Here is a 16,322-nt window from a genome sequence, read left to right as displayed (position 1 = left end):
GGCCAGGCAAGAAATGAGGAAGGGCAGCAAGACAACCACCGCGGCGAGGGCGGGCAAGAAGACGAAGAATCTCCAGGACATGATCACAACGGTGATGTTGTACACAGTCATCATGTAGAAGATGCCGGACATGATGATGAGGAAGATGAAGATGCCGGAGCAGACGACGATGGACCATCGATGGCCTGGGTGCAGGACCCTCATATTCAAGAGCTGCTTCTCAAGCAGAGGGATAACGCAAGAGCTGCCGCCTGAGAGAAAGCCAGGCTGGATCAACTGGAGATAGACGCGATTACTCCATTGTATGAAGGATGCAGGCCCGAGGATACCCGCCTGAAAGTAACGCTCATGGCTCTGGAGATCAAGGTAAAACACAAAATGACCGACGCATGCTTCGATGAGAACATGTCATTTTGGCACGAACGTCTTCCCAAGGGGAACAAGTGCCCGACCAGTTTCGAGGAAGCGAAGAAAATCGTGTGTCCGTTGGATTTACCGCACGTGAAATACCATGTGTGCATGAACAATTGCATCATTTATCGGGACGAGCACGCGGAGTCTACCATATGTCCGGTGTGCGGCATTACTCGATACAAGAAGAGGAAGAAAGCTCCTCGAAAAGTGGTGTGGTACTTTCCGATCACTCCTTGTCTGTAGCGGTATTTTGCGGACCCTAAGATAGCAAAGCTCCTGCGTTGGCATGCGGATAGGGAGGAGAAGAAGCGAGAAGATGGCAGAAATAATCCGGAGATAAATAAAAAAGACAAGATGCTGAGTCACCCTAAGGATGCGAGCCAGTGGCAAGCGTTGAACTTCAAACACCCAGAATTTGGGGACGATCCAAGGAACATCGTGCTGGGCACGAGCACCGATGGAGTCAATCCGTTTGGTAGCCAGAGAAGCACACATAGCACCTGGCCTGTGTCTGTGTGGATGTACTACCTTCCCCCCTGGTTGTGCATGAAGAGGAAGTACATTCACATGAGTATGCTAATTGAAGGGCCGAAACAAACAGGGAACAACATCAATCTGTATCTGGGGCAGCTGAAAGAGGAGCTAGACATGCTGTGGAAAACGCCAGCCAATACATGGGACGTCGCAGAAAAAGAATATTTCCCTATGAGAGCCGCACTGCTCATGATGGTGCACGACTATCTCGGTTACGGATATCTCGCGGGGCAGGTGGTCCACGGATTTTCTGGATGCGTCAGGTGCATGCATGACACAACGTATCACCAGCTAGATAGAGATCCCGGGTCTTCGAAAACCGTGTTCATGGGACATCGAAGGTGGCTTCGCGATGATGACCCATGGAGAAAACACAAGGATCTGTTCAATGGTAAAACTGAACCCCGAGGACACCCGCGTACGAGGAGCGGCGAGGAAATAGACGAGCTGTTGAAAAATTGGAAAGATTGCCCACTGTCGGGAAAGAAGCAAAAGACGCCAGAGCCAGTAAAGAAGCGAAAGGTGGCGAAGCCGCTGCTGAAGGTATGGAAAACGAGGTCTGTTTTCTGGGACTTGTCGTACTGGAATATCCACCGTGTGCCTCACAGCCTTGATGTCATGCATACCACGAAGAACGTGTGCGAGAGTCTGCTTGGTACCCTGCTCAACATGCCAGAGAGGGCCAAAGATGGGCCGAAAGCAAGGGCAGACTTGAAATCAATGGGCATCAGGGAGGAGCTTCACGCTAATGATGATGATGATGATGATGATGAGGTGAAGCAGGACACGGAAAGTCGTTGCAAAGGCAAAAAGGCCAAGAAGACCGGAAATGACTACCCTCCCGCGTGCTTCACTCTAAGTTAGGAGGAGATCGAGCAGTTTTTCACCTGCTTCCTAGGAGTAAAACTTCCTTATGGTTACGCGGGGAAGATAAGAAGATACCTAGACCCAGCGAAGCAGAAGTTCAGCGGGATGAAGTCTCACGACTGTCACGTACTGATGACGCAAATACTTCTAGTTGCAATCCGTGGGTTCATGAACGCGCACGTCCGTGAAACACTATTTGGCCTATGCAACTTTTTCGACGTCATCTCTCGGAAGTCGGTTGGCATGAGGCAACTCAGAAGGCTAGAGGAAGAGATCATGGTGATACTATGTGAGCTTGAGATGTACTTCCCGCCCGCATTCTTTGATGTTATGGTGCATCTGCTGGTCCACATCATGGAGGATATCATCCAACTCGGGCCGACGTTCCTGCACAGCATGATGTCGTTCGAAAGGATGAATGGTGTCATCAAAGGATACATTCGCAACATGTCACGTCCAGAGGGAAGCATAGCCAGGGGCTTTCTGACCGAAGAGTGCATCTCCTACTGCACGAATTATCTAGGCATCGAGAACCCCGTTGGTCTGCCCGTCAATAGGCACCTCGGCAAGCTCGCTGGATGGGGTCACCGCGAAATGCATGTCGACTTGGAGGGTCGACTGGCCGACTTTGAAAGAGAAAACCTAGTCGCGCTACAACACATAGACGTGGTCGATCCTTGGGTGGTAGAGCAAAAAACCTTTATTGAGAAGACGTACAATCACTACTAGGGAAAAACCTATACACATAATTTTACCAGTAGCGCTGTACAAAATCAAGCGTTGCTGCTACTTAGTAGCAGCGCGTGTAAATAAACCGCGCTACTGCTATGACTTTAGAAGTAGCGCGTACTAGCGAAAAGTGCTGCTGCTACGTTTGAACTGGGCACACATGGCTAGCACAACCTAGTAGTAGCGCGTATAATGGCCCAGCGCTACTGCTAATCTCCTTAGCTGCATCGTGTATTCCAGAATGCGCTGTAGCTAACGTAGCAGTAGCGCCCTTTCTGAAACATGCTGCTGGTACTTCTGACTTAACCACGCGGTTCGTCCTTCCCCGACCACTTCATCCCCCAAATCAACTCCACTCTCGCCGCCGCCATCGCCCCTCGGCCGCCGCGCGCTCTCCCCACGCCGCCCCCAACCCCAGATTCAACGCCGGCCCCTCCCCCGACCTCAACGCCGCCCCGACCCCGACCTCAAAGCCGCCCCGGACGTTGCCCCCGCCCCCCCCCCCCCGACCTCAACGCCGCCCCGGAGCCCCGACCACGACCTCGACGCCGCCTGCCCCTCCCTCGTCGCAGGCACCCGAGGTGAGCACGCCTGCTCCTCCCTCTCCCCTACCTCTGCCTAGGGTTTCTACCTCCATCAAATTAGTTAGGGTTTCTACCACTTTCCACCCCTATAGGTTCATCAAATTAGATGGTAATTAGGGCAGTAGTTCTTAGGTACTAATTAGTTAGTAAGAACTAGGTACTAATTAGGTACTAGAATATTTTTATTTATAGTAAGTTTATTTTTAGTAAGAACTAGTTGAATTAATAGAACTAGTTAGTAAGAACTTGTTGCTATTTTTTTAGTTAAATTAATTTTCCCGCATCGACGTGGACGATGCCTATCCCGCATCCTCGTCATCGAGTCGGCGGAGGACGACACCTGCTTGACCAGATTGGCCATGTCCAGGACTGGGCTCTGCCGGGGTGGTACTGGGAGGCGCTACCTACCGGGGGGCGCAGGTTGGTGAGGAGCCAGCCTGTCATTGACCTGAACCTTCTTTGGTGGCGGTTGCGTTGGCCAGTGACGGTCCAGAGGCTCGAGGACTCCGCGGAGGTGGTGCGTCACCGTGTCAGTGAGGAGGACGCGCACGTCCGTTGCTACTTGTTTGCATGGGAGCACAGGTTCTCCAATACCTGGCAGGTTCTCCAGGGATCTCACTGGAGCTATGATCCCGTGATGGTTCCTTCTCTGTGGGTGTCCACCGCCCACGCCGATACCCGTCATGTGCTAGGGTTTTAGTTGTACTAGTGATGTTATATGTATGACACTATTCGGGATGTATTAGTGATAATATTCGACGATGTACGGACGCATGAGATGATTTACTTTTGCTTATTGAATGCATGCTAATTTGAGTCTTATAAGATATTTTGAAATGTATATCTTGTGTTGCTCAATATCCAAGTGGCCGGTCATGTTTGCAGGTTACACCTCCGAGTGGCCTATATTTTGCCGGAGTGTTGATTCATTTCCGTTCCGGCAAATTTCAGGCGCTCGATATATCCTATTTTCACAAAGGTCATGCCAGATTTTTCTGAATTTTGGCATGACTTTTGCCAGAATATGTAGGAAATATCGAGTGCCCCGGATTTGTGTGTTGAGTATCCTGGTAGTTGTCTTTTATCAATTTTCAATTAATGTTTTAACTATGAACATAGGAAATGTCTGACGACAAAAAGGATTTCGGTATTTGCAAATACTGCGAAGACGAGCGCGGCCTGTGTGACAGAATCTTCCTAGATGATGATAGGCGCTTCAGCATCAAGCTGGACAAGAACTTCGAAGTGGATACAGTAAGTCACAACGACAAGTCTTTTTTCGTAATTAAGCATGGCATCTGCTTCATTTGCTTCAACTTATATTTTTTTTACTATTCTACTAGCGTATCCCCTGCCATGCAAGAGTTTTTGTATTGGATAAGATAGGTCTCAGTCATACTATGGAGGTAAAGAATGTTTATTTGAAGACCGAGCATGGTTATATTTTCCACGCAAAATTATACAATTCAGACGACTACACCTATTTTGGATGCAAAACATGGCGAGCACTATGCAAGACTTATGCATTTGAGCCTGATATGGTTATCACCTTTGATATTCGTCCGGAAGATGATATTGAAGGTAATACCGACATCTGGATCGATGTGCAGACGCCTCCAGTTACACCAAAATGTAAGTTTCTCAACCATATTTATGTCTTTGATATTGTTTATTCAAAAATAGTTGACAACTAATTTGTATTGTCAGCTTATTTCGGTGCAAGCAAACATGTCCAGCGCTTGGTAGACAGGACCTACTACTGTCCCGGGGCTGAACTAAACTGCGAGGAGCTAAGTCATTATGTTTCATGGCTTGAGGATCTTGATACCGTCAAGACAAATTTTCTTCCCGGACTTAGAAATCTTAGTACTGAAAACGTGCGACCAATAGTGTTCGTCATGAACTACGGTCACATCTATTTAGGAAGGATGGTAAGATTTTTACTATTTGTCCTCAGTGCATCTTTTCATACATTATTTGTGAATCTAAACTTCATTGCTAAGTATGTGACCATACGATGTTCTTCAACAGGGACTCCCGATGAATGTTGTGCCTTATGGGATCGAGACTAAAGGTACCATGAGTATTATTAGCTTACGGACAAGATATCCTACATGTTACTTTAGTGCATTCAAGATCAACGATGAATGCTTAATAGTGCAAGACTGGACCAGATATGTGATGGGGGAGCGCAGACAAGTACTAGGGGGCAGCAAACAGATGTGCTACCCAAAATTAGGAGACAGGTTCATCTGCATGCTCCAGCTTGATCAAGGAGGAGAGCTACACATGTTTTATGTTGTTTTACCTAAGAGAGAGCAGCAAGAGTGATTAGCTAGAAATGAGTTTGAGGATGATGATGTGGTACACTATTACTAGGATGATAAAATAGCTAGTGTTGGTGGTAATGACTGATGATTATTATTAGCTAGTGTTAGTGGTGATTAAATAAATATTGTTGGTGCTAATGATTATGATGATGATTAAATAGCTTGTGCTGGCAGATTAGATTCAAGTGGAGGCAACATGTGGTGCACATCAAAAGTACTACTAGTCCAAACTAGATCAAGTTTGGATTAGTAGTATACTTTTGACATGCACCACTTATTGCCTCCACTTGAACCTAATCCACCTTCATTTGACACACTGTTATGGACATAATGATGTAAACCTCATAACTGGTATTGTACCAATATTTGTACGATGGCGCATAAATGCACTAAAAATAAAAAAATAAAAAAACAATACTAGTAGCGATGGAAAGAAAACACGCTGCCAGTAGTTACATTAGCAGCAGCGTGGGAGTGAACAAGCGCTGCACCTATTTGTCCGAGCAGTAGCGCGTGCGGCACGCATTACTGCTAAGCAATAGCTGTAGCGCCTTATTAGTAGCGCGCCAACCCGCGCTACTAGTGAGCACAAAACTAGCGCTACTGCTAGGGTTTTCCCTAGTAGTGAATGACCGAGGCCAACAGAGGACGGACGGAGATATAATCAAAGAGCACAACTCATGTTTCACGCGTTGGTTCAAGAAGAAGCTTCTGTGGTACCCTTTACATGAGGATTCTTCCGCGGAAGAAAAACTCATATTCGCCTTGTCACAGGGCACCGAGCACAACCCGATGACCTATGAGGCATACGATATCAACGGCTACACATTCTACACAGATGACATGAAGAGCGATGGTTATCAGAACTTCGGGGTAACGATGGAATCCTACACCGGTAACGACAAGGACATATACTACGGATGGATCGAGGAGATCTGGGAGCTGAGCTACGCTGGAGAGAAGGTCCCGATGTTCCATGTCAGATGGGCCAAGAGCGTCATAAAAGAAGACCGGTATTTCACCACCATGGTTATACCTGAAGCCAAATCCAAGACCGCGGGCGCAAACGTCACCGTGAAAAATGAGCCATGGGTACTGGCTTCCCAAGTGGACCAATGCTTCTTCATTACCGACCCGTCAAAGCCCAGTCGTGTTGTCGTGAGGAGAGGCAAAAGGAAGATCATCGGAATGGATGGAGTCACCAATGAGCAAGACTTCGACAAGTACGGCGACCCGAAGATGGAACATGACGACGACGATGAAGTACCAGCATACACCACAAGAAGAAGCAGGACCACCCTACCTAAAGGACGTCCGTCCGAAAAATAAGGGCAAGAAGATTGTGAACAGATAGCTAGCTAAGATCGATTGTATTTAAATTGTAGACTTCATTTCTCGATTGTATTTCATGGGCACTTTTTGAACTCATGAACATTTTTAAATTTCATGGGCACTTTTTGAATTCATGAATATTTTTTCAAATTCAACATGAAAAAATATTGAATATTCATGAGTACACTCGATCTCGATCCCCCTCCATCTCGATCCTATCCCCCCTCGCCAGATCCCCCTCGCCGCCGAGCACCCCCCGCACTCTCCCCCGCTACACCGTTGCCGACGACCCACTGCACCCTCCCCCGCTCCACCGCCGCCAAGGACACCCCCGCACCCTCCCCCGCTCCACCGCCGCAGAGGACACCCCCGCACTCTCCCCCGCTCCACCGCCACCGACGACCCACCGCACCATCCCCCGCTCCACCGCCGCCGCCCACCCACCGCACCCTCCCCCGCTCCACCATCGCCGAGGACACCCCCGCACCCTCCCCCGCTCCACCGCCACCGACGACCCTCCGCACCTTCCCCCACTCCACCATCACAAATGAATGCAACTAAAAATCCAAAAAAACAAATTTGATTATATTTTCAAATAACAAATTTGATGATATTTTCAAATAACAAATTTGATGATATTTTTTATATTCATAAATATTTTCAAATAACAAATTTGATGATATTTTTAAAAAAATTATTACTATTTTTATAAAAATTTATTACTGTTTCATATTCATATTCATTTTCTAAAAAAATATTAGATGCAACAAATAATAATAATAATAATAAATTACTTATGGCGCACCGCTGGCTGGTGCGCCATTACTATCTAAAAAAAGATTACTTATGGCGCACCGCTCGGGGGTGCGCCATTGCTATAAAAAACATACTAATGGCGCACCGCCAGGGGGTGCGCCATTAGTAATCTTCCCCCCTAGCTAATTCACCCGATCCCTTCGTCCCTCCCTCGCCAGATCCACTTCCCCCCTCGCCACACCCTCACGCCCCTCCTTCCGCTCCGACGACCCCCGCGCCCCGCCTCGCCGTCTCGGTCCTCGCCGTCGACGGCTTGCCGCCATGACTGCCAGCCCGACACCGCGGCGCACCCAGCCGTCCGAAGCCTCCGCTTCCCCGCAGCCGGCACAGGAGCCCGCAGCGCCTCCCTCCGTCGAGCAGCCTCTCCCACCAGCAGCGCCTCCTGCCCAGCAATGCCTCCTCCGGGAGCTACGCCGGCGACCAATCCATAGGCAGGTAGCCACCACTCCTTCGTCCCCCCTTCTTCCTCCTCCCTCTTCCCTCACCCCCTCTCTCCTTCCTCTTGCATCCTCTGTCTGTTCATTTTTCCCTGATTTTTCCATTGGATGAGTACTTGCGCTAGATTGGGTATTGTGAGAATATAACGATGGCCATTTCCTGATGAATACTTGCTGCACGATTTTTTCCGGTGCATGTTAAAGTTTACTTGTGAAATGATTTTGCATGATAGGTGTTTGTGATAATGCTTTAGATGAGCAAATGTTTTGGTTTAAACATGTTAGCAGTGAAACGTGCTATGACTGGTGATATATGAAATGGAAAAAGATTATGTTGTTTTATCTGCACCGTCTTGACCTGAAATCAAAGCTTAGCAGTAACATTCAGTTTGAGAGAGTAGGAGCTTTGTCTTGGTTATACACTTATACTGGCCGAAATTTGTTAACACATTAGTACTAGTGGCCGTCTTGATGCAGGAGCTCAAGAACCTGCGGCCGCAGCTCTACTCCGCCTCCGAGTACTATGAGAAGTCCTACCTCAACACCCACCAGAAGCAGATGTGAGTAGCCACCTCTGTTGTTCCTCCTCTCCTCCATTAGAAGTAGTCGCAGAGTTATTCAGTGGACAGTCATGCTTAGATGGGCCTAGAAGATAGGAAGAATATTTAACTTGAAATGGTCATGAATTGGAACTAAGTGTGTGTGGAACAGCGATAACTTACACTACTTTTGTTGCCTCTAGCAAGTTTACGAGCAAACCGAATTTTCCTTCTCTTTTAGAAATATGCAGGCGGCTCCCTGATCAGTGTTATTGTTGGTTGCTATAAAAAACTAGTTACCAGTGCACAAATGAGTCTGAGACTTGCCAAGCTAAGCTACTCACCATTTGAACTTTTTGCGCCATCATGAGTTATCTGGATGTTAGAGTACTCTAGTACAGTACTCCTATTTGTATGGTAAATTTGGTGAATGAACAGTCAACAGTGTAGTGAATGAACAGTCAATAGTGTAGTGATTTAAGGAGGAAAGTTATCCGGCTGGATTTTCTTCTTCATAAAAGCTTCAACTTCAAAGTATAGTTTTACAAGCTTCTGCATCTTTTTCTTAACTGCTGCTGCTGTTATGCCTGTATTCACTAGTACTGCTGCTGTACTTGTGATGATGTTGTACTTGTGATGATGCTACTTGTGATCTTCTGAAATAACCCATTGGCGACTTCATTACGCAGGGATAATGATTTTGCAGGTACCCCTAGAGGCCCTTGAGTTTGCCGGAATGTCGATTAACTTCCGTTCCGGCAAATTCGGGTACTCCATATGTCCTATTTTCAGCAAAGGTCATGATGAAATTTTCCGTGAATTTTAGCATGACTTTGCTAAAAATAGGACATACGGGGTACTTGCGACTAATGCATGGGCCGGGGTATCTTAGTACTTAATTAAGTAGGATCAACTGCCTCAGCGTCAACCTAGCTAGGGTGCCTCGGCATCGATAAACCCTAAATGATGAAAACTTAACTTGGCATTTAGGGTGCCTCAACATCGACAAACACTAAATTATAAAACCTTGGCTTTTAGGGTGCCTCGGTGTTGATAAAAACCTAAAAGATGAAAGCTTAGGCTTTTAGGGTGCCTCGGCGTCGACAAACCCTAAATGATAAAAGCTTAGCTTTTAGGATGCCTCGGGTCGACAAACCCTAAATGATGAGACCATGATCTTGTTCTTGACAATAACCAACTTTTTGACCAATTTTTTGCCTATTTAGAGCGAAACATGGCCCACAATGATGAGGCCGGCGGTTCGGGCAAGCAATTCTGGGATCTGTCCCAGGAGGTGGAGGAAGAACCTCACCGCTATGAGGACACTGCGGAAGACACCGATCCTGACTACACAACCCCTAGTGGCATCGGGGATGACACCACTGATGGTGCTGCCGAGGATGCCACCACTGATGATGGCAGTGCACACACATATGGTAGCCAACCGAAGAGGCAAAGGAAGGACCGGCGCCCGCACGTGCTCCACACCGTCAAGGAGGAATTTACTCAAGTGAACTCTGCTGGGCATCCAACGTTGCCCAAAGAATTAGTCAAGGGGTACTCGCTTCAGCTCGGGTGCATTCTTCGGAGCACCGTCTCGATCAACACCGAGAACCTAATGCATAAGGACCGAGGGAATTTGCGCAACCTCCTCTTCAAAAAGCTGCACGAACGATACAAGTTCCCCGCTGACTTTGCAAACACACAGCTCTCAGGGAATAAAGTGAATGTCTACATGGAGAAGCGTGGTGAAGAGAATGATTGACAAAGGTGATAGTTATGAGAAGATCAAGGCGAAAAATCCTTCGATCAGCGAAGATGACTACAAGGAGTTCAAGATCAAGTGCGAGAGCACCGCAACCTCTGAATCATGTCAGTGGGGGAAAGAAATGTGGGAGTTGAACTTAGGGGAACACAAATGCGGTCCCGGCGGTTACAGAGTGGCGGTTACTGAGTGGCGGAGCCTATATGCGACAAGGCGGACGCGGAGCGTGCCGAGCAAGGCCTACCACCCCGCTTCGAGAAATACCGTGACAAGCAGACCAGGAACTATGTCAGGGCCCGGTACAAGGAGGACCCGGTAACAAAGGAGCTTAGAACGAATCCGAAGACCACGACGCTTGAGCTTGTTCTGGTAAGGAATACACCCCCGCGTAATTAGCTCCATATGGTTGCATTCTAATTAATGAAGCCAAATTTCTAAATGTTTCACATTCCTTCCGCAGGAGACTGAAAGTAGTAGCGCAGGGTCGTCTCAGAGCACCCCTTGGTACAACACTCTAAATAGGGAGTTGAACGTAATGAAAAACAAGGATAAGCTCAGTAAGCCGTCGTCAACTGGTCGTGTGGCCGGCAAAGGCTTGTCCACAAAATGGTCATCATACTATAACGCTGGTGGGCGAAAGGAGAGAAAGACCAGCTCGGAAAGCCAGTCGCACGAGGTTCAAGAACTCAAGGCACAAGTGGCGTGGATTCCGGAGATTGTCCAAGAGCAAGTGCAACAACAACTGGGATCGACGCTCACCGCCATTGTGCCTACCTTGATTCAGGGGCTGACGACATGGATTGCGGGCGGCCAACAGGGGCTGCCCCCGGTTCCCAGCTTCACGGCCTACAACTCGCACAACATGCAAGCGGCGGCATTGGTGTCTCCGGCGGAGGCGGTATTGGTGTCTCTAATGCCGGCACGGGCATTGGAGCTTAATGCACCCGGGTGTATGCCAGCCGGCACCTCGGCAGCAAGCGGCCCCTCCGTCAGTTGCACGCCTGCCGTTGGCGGTTCCTCGACATTAGCCGAGCCCGACGCCATCACGGTAACTAATTAAGCCTCTCGGCCGATGACTTCATCTCATTGCCTTTGACTGGGCATCCCTGACACCCTACATGTTTTCACATGGAACCGCCGACGTTCCATGCACTCTCTTGCACTTCGTGGGCGGCGAGTTGATCGATGTCGCCAAGGGCAGAATCGTTCAACCGGGCAACCCCGTGTTCCACGGTAATCCAATGCCACACACCGTGTATAGGGTTGAACTGGTTTGGGTGCTGCCAGGGTGTGACGAGTTGTTGCCTCCGATTCGACCCGCTGGGGCCGACGAAGATGATGTGATGACCCGCAGCGCTACATAAGCTGGCCCCTGCTTTGGCTGAAGAGCCAGATTCGTTTGGGGGCGAGGGACACCACCCCACAGACAACACCGCCAGTCATGCCGGCGCCAAGCCATGGCAAGACCGCCGCAACGCTACCAGACATGCCGGACATCCCTATGGCACAGGATCCGAACATGCATATGGCATAGGATCCGGACGACAACGACAATGACGACGGTACATTTACCAACGTTGATAAGTACTTTGCCGAACATGGGTATGGTGACGAATTCTTCGGGCCTCCTTCTCAAGAACCCAACCCTAAAAAAGACGACCGCGATCATGCTGGTACCGCGGAGAAACCAAATTGCAACAGGCGTCGTCTGGCATTCAGTTCTCAGGAGACGCCTCTAGCTGCCGCCTTCACGGAGCCTTAGATAGCTGAGGTGCCAAATATTATCAGCCCCAACACACTCAAGAAGGCGGTCTGTGAGCAGAACTCGATCCCATTACAGCAGAAGAAGAAGGGACGAAAAAGAAAGAGTAACAAGGGTGCCAGCCAGCCAGCACCGAGTATGATCCGTGCTCAGGACAGTCCACCTTCACCTAAGGATATCTCGAGGAGGGTGCATGTGGCGGGTAGGCCGATGCTACCGACTAATCTTCTCAATGCTACAACCGGTGCTATGCAGAGTCTGCATGACAGTGGTCTTTCTTTGGAGAAGCGGCGTCTCTCCGAGAATGATGTGGCATACCGGGTTTTCGTGGCCAAGGTGCCAGAGGGCAAGGGCTTTGTGGATAACGCCATCGGGGGTACGATCGTCCTGCGGTTTGATGACATCTTCGCTATGTTTAACCTTCATTCGCTGCACTACACCTTCTTTCAGCTATTTTCGCTGAGTATGGAGATGCGGATCATTAGAGACAAGGCCCCGGACATTGTGATAGTTGACCCCTTCTACATGCGTGCCAAGATCTTAGGCAGCGCTGGGGACCGGCAAGTCGCGAGTTCTTACCTCGAAGGCGTCATTCTGGCAAACCCAGATAAGGATAACTTCCTCGTGCCTTACTTTCCCGAGTAAGTCATCCCCTCACCGCCCCGTAACATATGATTTCTTAGATTTTGATCGTTCTTTTTTTTCTAACATTCCGTGTTTTGTGCAGTGGCACACATTGCACACTCATCCTCTTAAGCCCAAAATATTCCATGGCCATGTATTTCGACTCGGACCGTCAGTCGAAGAAAGACTACGCAAATATCAAGAAAGTTCTGGATGATGTTCTCCCTGGCTACGCCAGATCTGGAGGCACCTTCACCAGGCCAGTTCATAGGTATGGCAAGCACGTGTTCGCCCACAATACGATGTTCCCCTGCGTCAAGGTGCCGCCTGGCGGTCATAAGGATGCCTACTACGCCCTCCATCACATGCGAGCGATCGTACGGGACCATTATCACCTTCTGCTACCAAATAATCTCAAAGATTGGGCCGCAAGATTGTCGGCAACCCAGGACGCGGACATCAGACAAGAATTCTTTCGCATCCAGTCGGAGTTTGTGGAAATCATCCATCAAGATGTCCTTCGTACCTCGGGGCAATTCTACCTCAGACATCAACCGTCCAACAGTGACATAGACACAATGCTACAAATGCAGGCTGACAACGCCCGCAATTTCATGACCATCACGAGAGACGGCGGCTTCATCCACGCTCCGGTCCCTGAGTCGAGTCGAAAGTAGTGATGCTATGTGTAGTTCTGAAATATCGATTAGCTCATGTTGTAATTAAACTTTAATGAACTTGTATGTCTCTTTGGTTTGGACAGTCGTTCAACTTAGATGTAATCGATGCTATTTATTAGTAGGACCATGAATCGTGCTATTAATGTCTTGCTTTTCTCTTCTGATCCTTTTGTTGCATACTTATATATTGCTTATGTATTGTCTATGAATTGCTACTAACATTTTTTTTGGCTAGTGCATAGAGATGCTGTCGTATGTCATGTACAAGGGTAAGGTTCCCGGAGTCTACGATGACTGGGAGGAGTGTCGGAGACAGGTTCACCATTTCAGCGGTAACAGTTACAAAGGGTACCCCACTAGGGCGGAGGCGGAATCTAGATACGCGTGCTATCTAGCAGGAGAGAGGAGGGAGCGGAGGAGGAACCGGATGAAGACCAGTTTCATCACGATGATGTTCATCGTGATGACCGCAGCTCTCTTCTATGTGATGGTAGTTTAGATGATCGATATCGACTTGTAATGTGAAGACAAACTCGCTACTCATGGTCTCGAGACTTGTAATGTTCTATCTTTGTTCGGTCTTTTGAATTCAGAGACTAATATGATGAATTGTATTCGGAGACTAATCTTCTATTGTATTCGATGAATCTGCTTTTACTATGTGGTGCTGTCTATATTCTGTCCAGTAATATATTATGTAACCTGTGCAAATATCAGAAAAGAAAAAATTCCTAATATTCATACTAGTGGCGCACCACCAACTAGTGCGCCATTAGTAAGCCAGAGCGCACTAGTGGCGCATCATCAACTAGTGCGCCATTAGTAAGCCAAAGCGCATGGGTATATATGGTCCTTGGGAGGCATACTAATGGCGCACTGCGTGGTGCGCCATTAGTATACCAGATAATAATGGTGCACCCGTGGTGCGCCATTAGTAAAAAATACTAATGGCGTGATGCTAGTGGCGCACCTGTGGTGCGCCATTAGTAGGCAAAACAGGTGCGCCACTAGTAGGCCTTTTCCTAGTAGTGAGTACTTCTCTGTGATCCTTCACAATTTTTCTCCAGTATTTGACTATAAAAACTTCCTCACTTTGAGAAATCCTGAATGCACTAAAGTGCAATGTAGGATGTCTTGGTCATAAACTAACAATTCTCATGCGACCTTTAGTCTCAATCCAATGAGGCACAACATTCATCGAGAGTCCCTGTTGAAGAACATCGTAGTAACATACTTAGCAATGAAGTTTAGCTTAAAAATAATGTATGCAAAAGACGCACTGAGGACAAATAGTAAAAATCTTACCATGTTTCCTAAATAGATGTGACCGTAGTTCAATACGAACACTATTGGTCGCACGTTTTGAGTATAAGATTTTTAGGTCCACAAAAATAATTTGTCTTGACAACATCAAGATCCTGAAGCCATGAAACATAATGACTTATCTCCTCGTAATTTAGTTCAGCCCCGGCACAGTGGACGGTCATGTCTACCAAGCGTCGGACATGTTTGCTTGAATGGAAATAAGTTGTCAATAGAAAATAGTTGTCAACTATTTTTGAATAAACAATATCCAAGACATAAATATGGTTGAGAAACTCACATGATGGTAGAGCTGGAGGCGTCTGCACATCGACCCAGTTGTCGATATTACCTTCAATATCATCTTTCGGACGAATATCAAAAGTGATAACCATATCAGGCTCAAATGCATAAGTCTTACATAGTGCTTGCCAAGTTTTGCATTCAAAATAGGTGTAGGTGTCTGCGTTGTATAATTTTGCGTGGGAAGTATAACCATGCTCCGTCTTCAAGTAAATTCTCTTTACCTCCATAGTTTTCATAGGACTGAAACCTATCTTATCCAAGACAAAAACTCTTGCATGGCAGGGGATACGCTAGTAGAATAGTAGAAAATTAAAATTATAAGTTAAAGCAAATGAAGCTGATGTCATGCTTAATTAAGAAAAAGACTTGTCGTTGTGACTTGCTGTATCAACTTAGAAGTTCTCGTTCAACTTGATGCTGAAGCGCCTATCATCATCTAGGAAGATTCTGTCGCATAGGCCGTGCTCGTCTTCGTAGTATTCGCAAATAATGAAATCCTTTTCGTCCCCAGACATTTCCTATGTTCATAGTTGAAACATTAATTGAAAATCGGTTGAAGGCAAATACCAGGATACTAAACACACAAATCTAGGGCACTCGATATTTCCTACATATTCTAGGACAAGTCATGCTTAAATTCACAAAAAAAATTATGGCATGACCTTTGCTAAAATAGTACATATCGAGCGCCTGAAATTTGCCGGTGCGGAAATGAATAAACACTCCAGCAAAACATAGGCCACTCGGATTTTCCCAGCGATACAAAGATGTTCATGCTTAAACTTGCAATTCCATCTGGATCAATTATCATAAGCATTCGCCCATGAGCTCACCGACTAAATACCCTAGTTCTACTCTATTCAACACACTGAGGAGTGGATAAAAGAGGAGGTGGACTTTAAGCTCACCGACTCGGGTGTAGAAGAAGTAGAGGTAGCTCGGATGTCGATCACTCCAAGGAGACACGACTCTACAAAGCCTATATATTCCACTGAGTAAATTTTTAATTAGATCATCAAATCACATATAGCATTCTTTGATGACAAAGTGATAATGACATAAATTCAACTAGTTCTATTAATTTAACTAGTTCCACTAAGCACTTACTAAAAATAAACTAGTTCTATTAATTTTCTTACTAAAAATAAACTAGTTTTATAGCGAAATTTTAATTAGATCATCAAATCTCATATACATAAATTTTCTTACTAAAAATAAAATAGTTCTATTAATTCAACTAAGCACTTACTATAAATAAAAATAATTAATTTTCTTACTGAAAAATAGTAAAAAAAACTACA

The sequence above is a fragment of the Triticum aestivum genome, chromosome 6A, assembly GCF_018294505.1.
Source record: "Triticum aestivum cultivar Chinese Spring chromosome 6A, IWGSC CS RefSeq v2.1, whole genome shotgun sequence".
Classification (NCBI taxonomy): Eukaryota; Viridiplantae; Streptophyta; class Magnoliopsida; order Poales; family Poaceae; genus Triticum; species Triticum aestivum.
Note: the sequence above shows the minus strand (reverse complement) of the source record.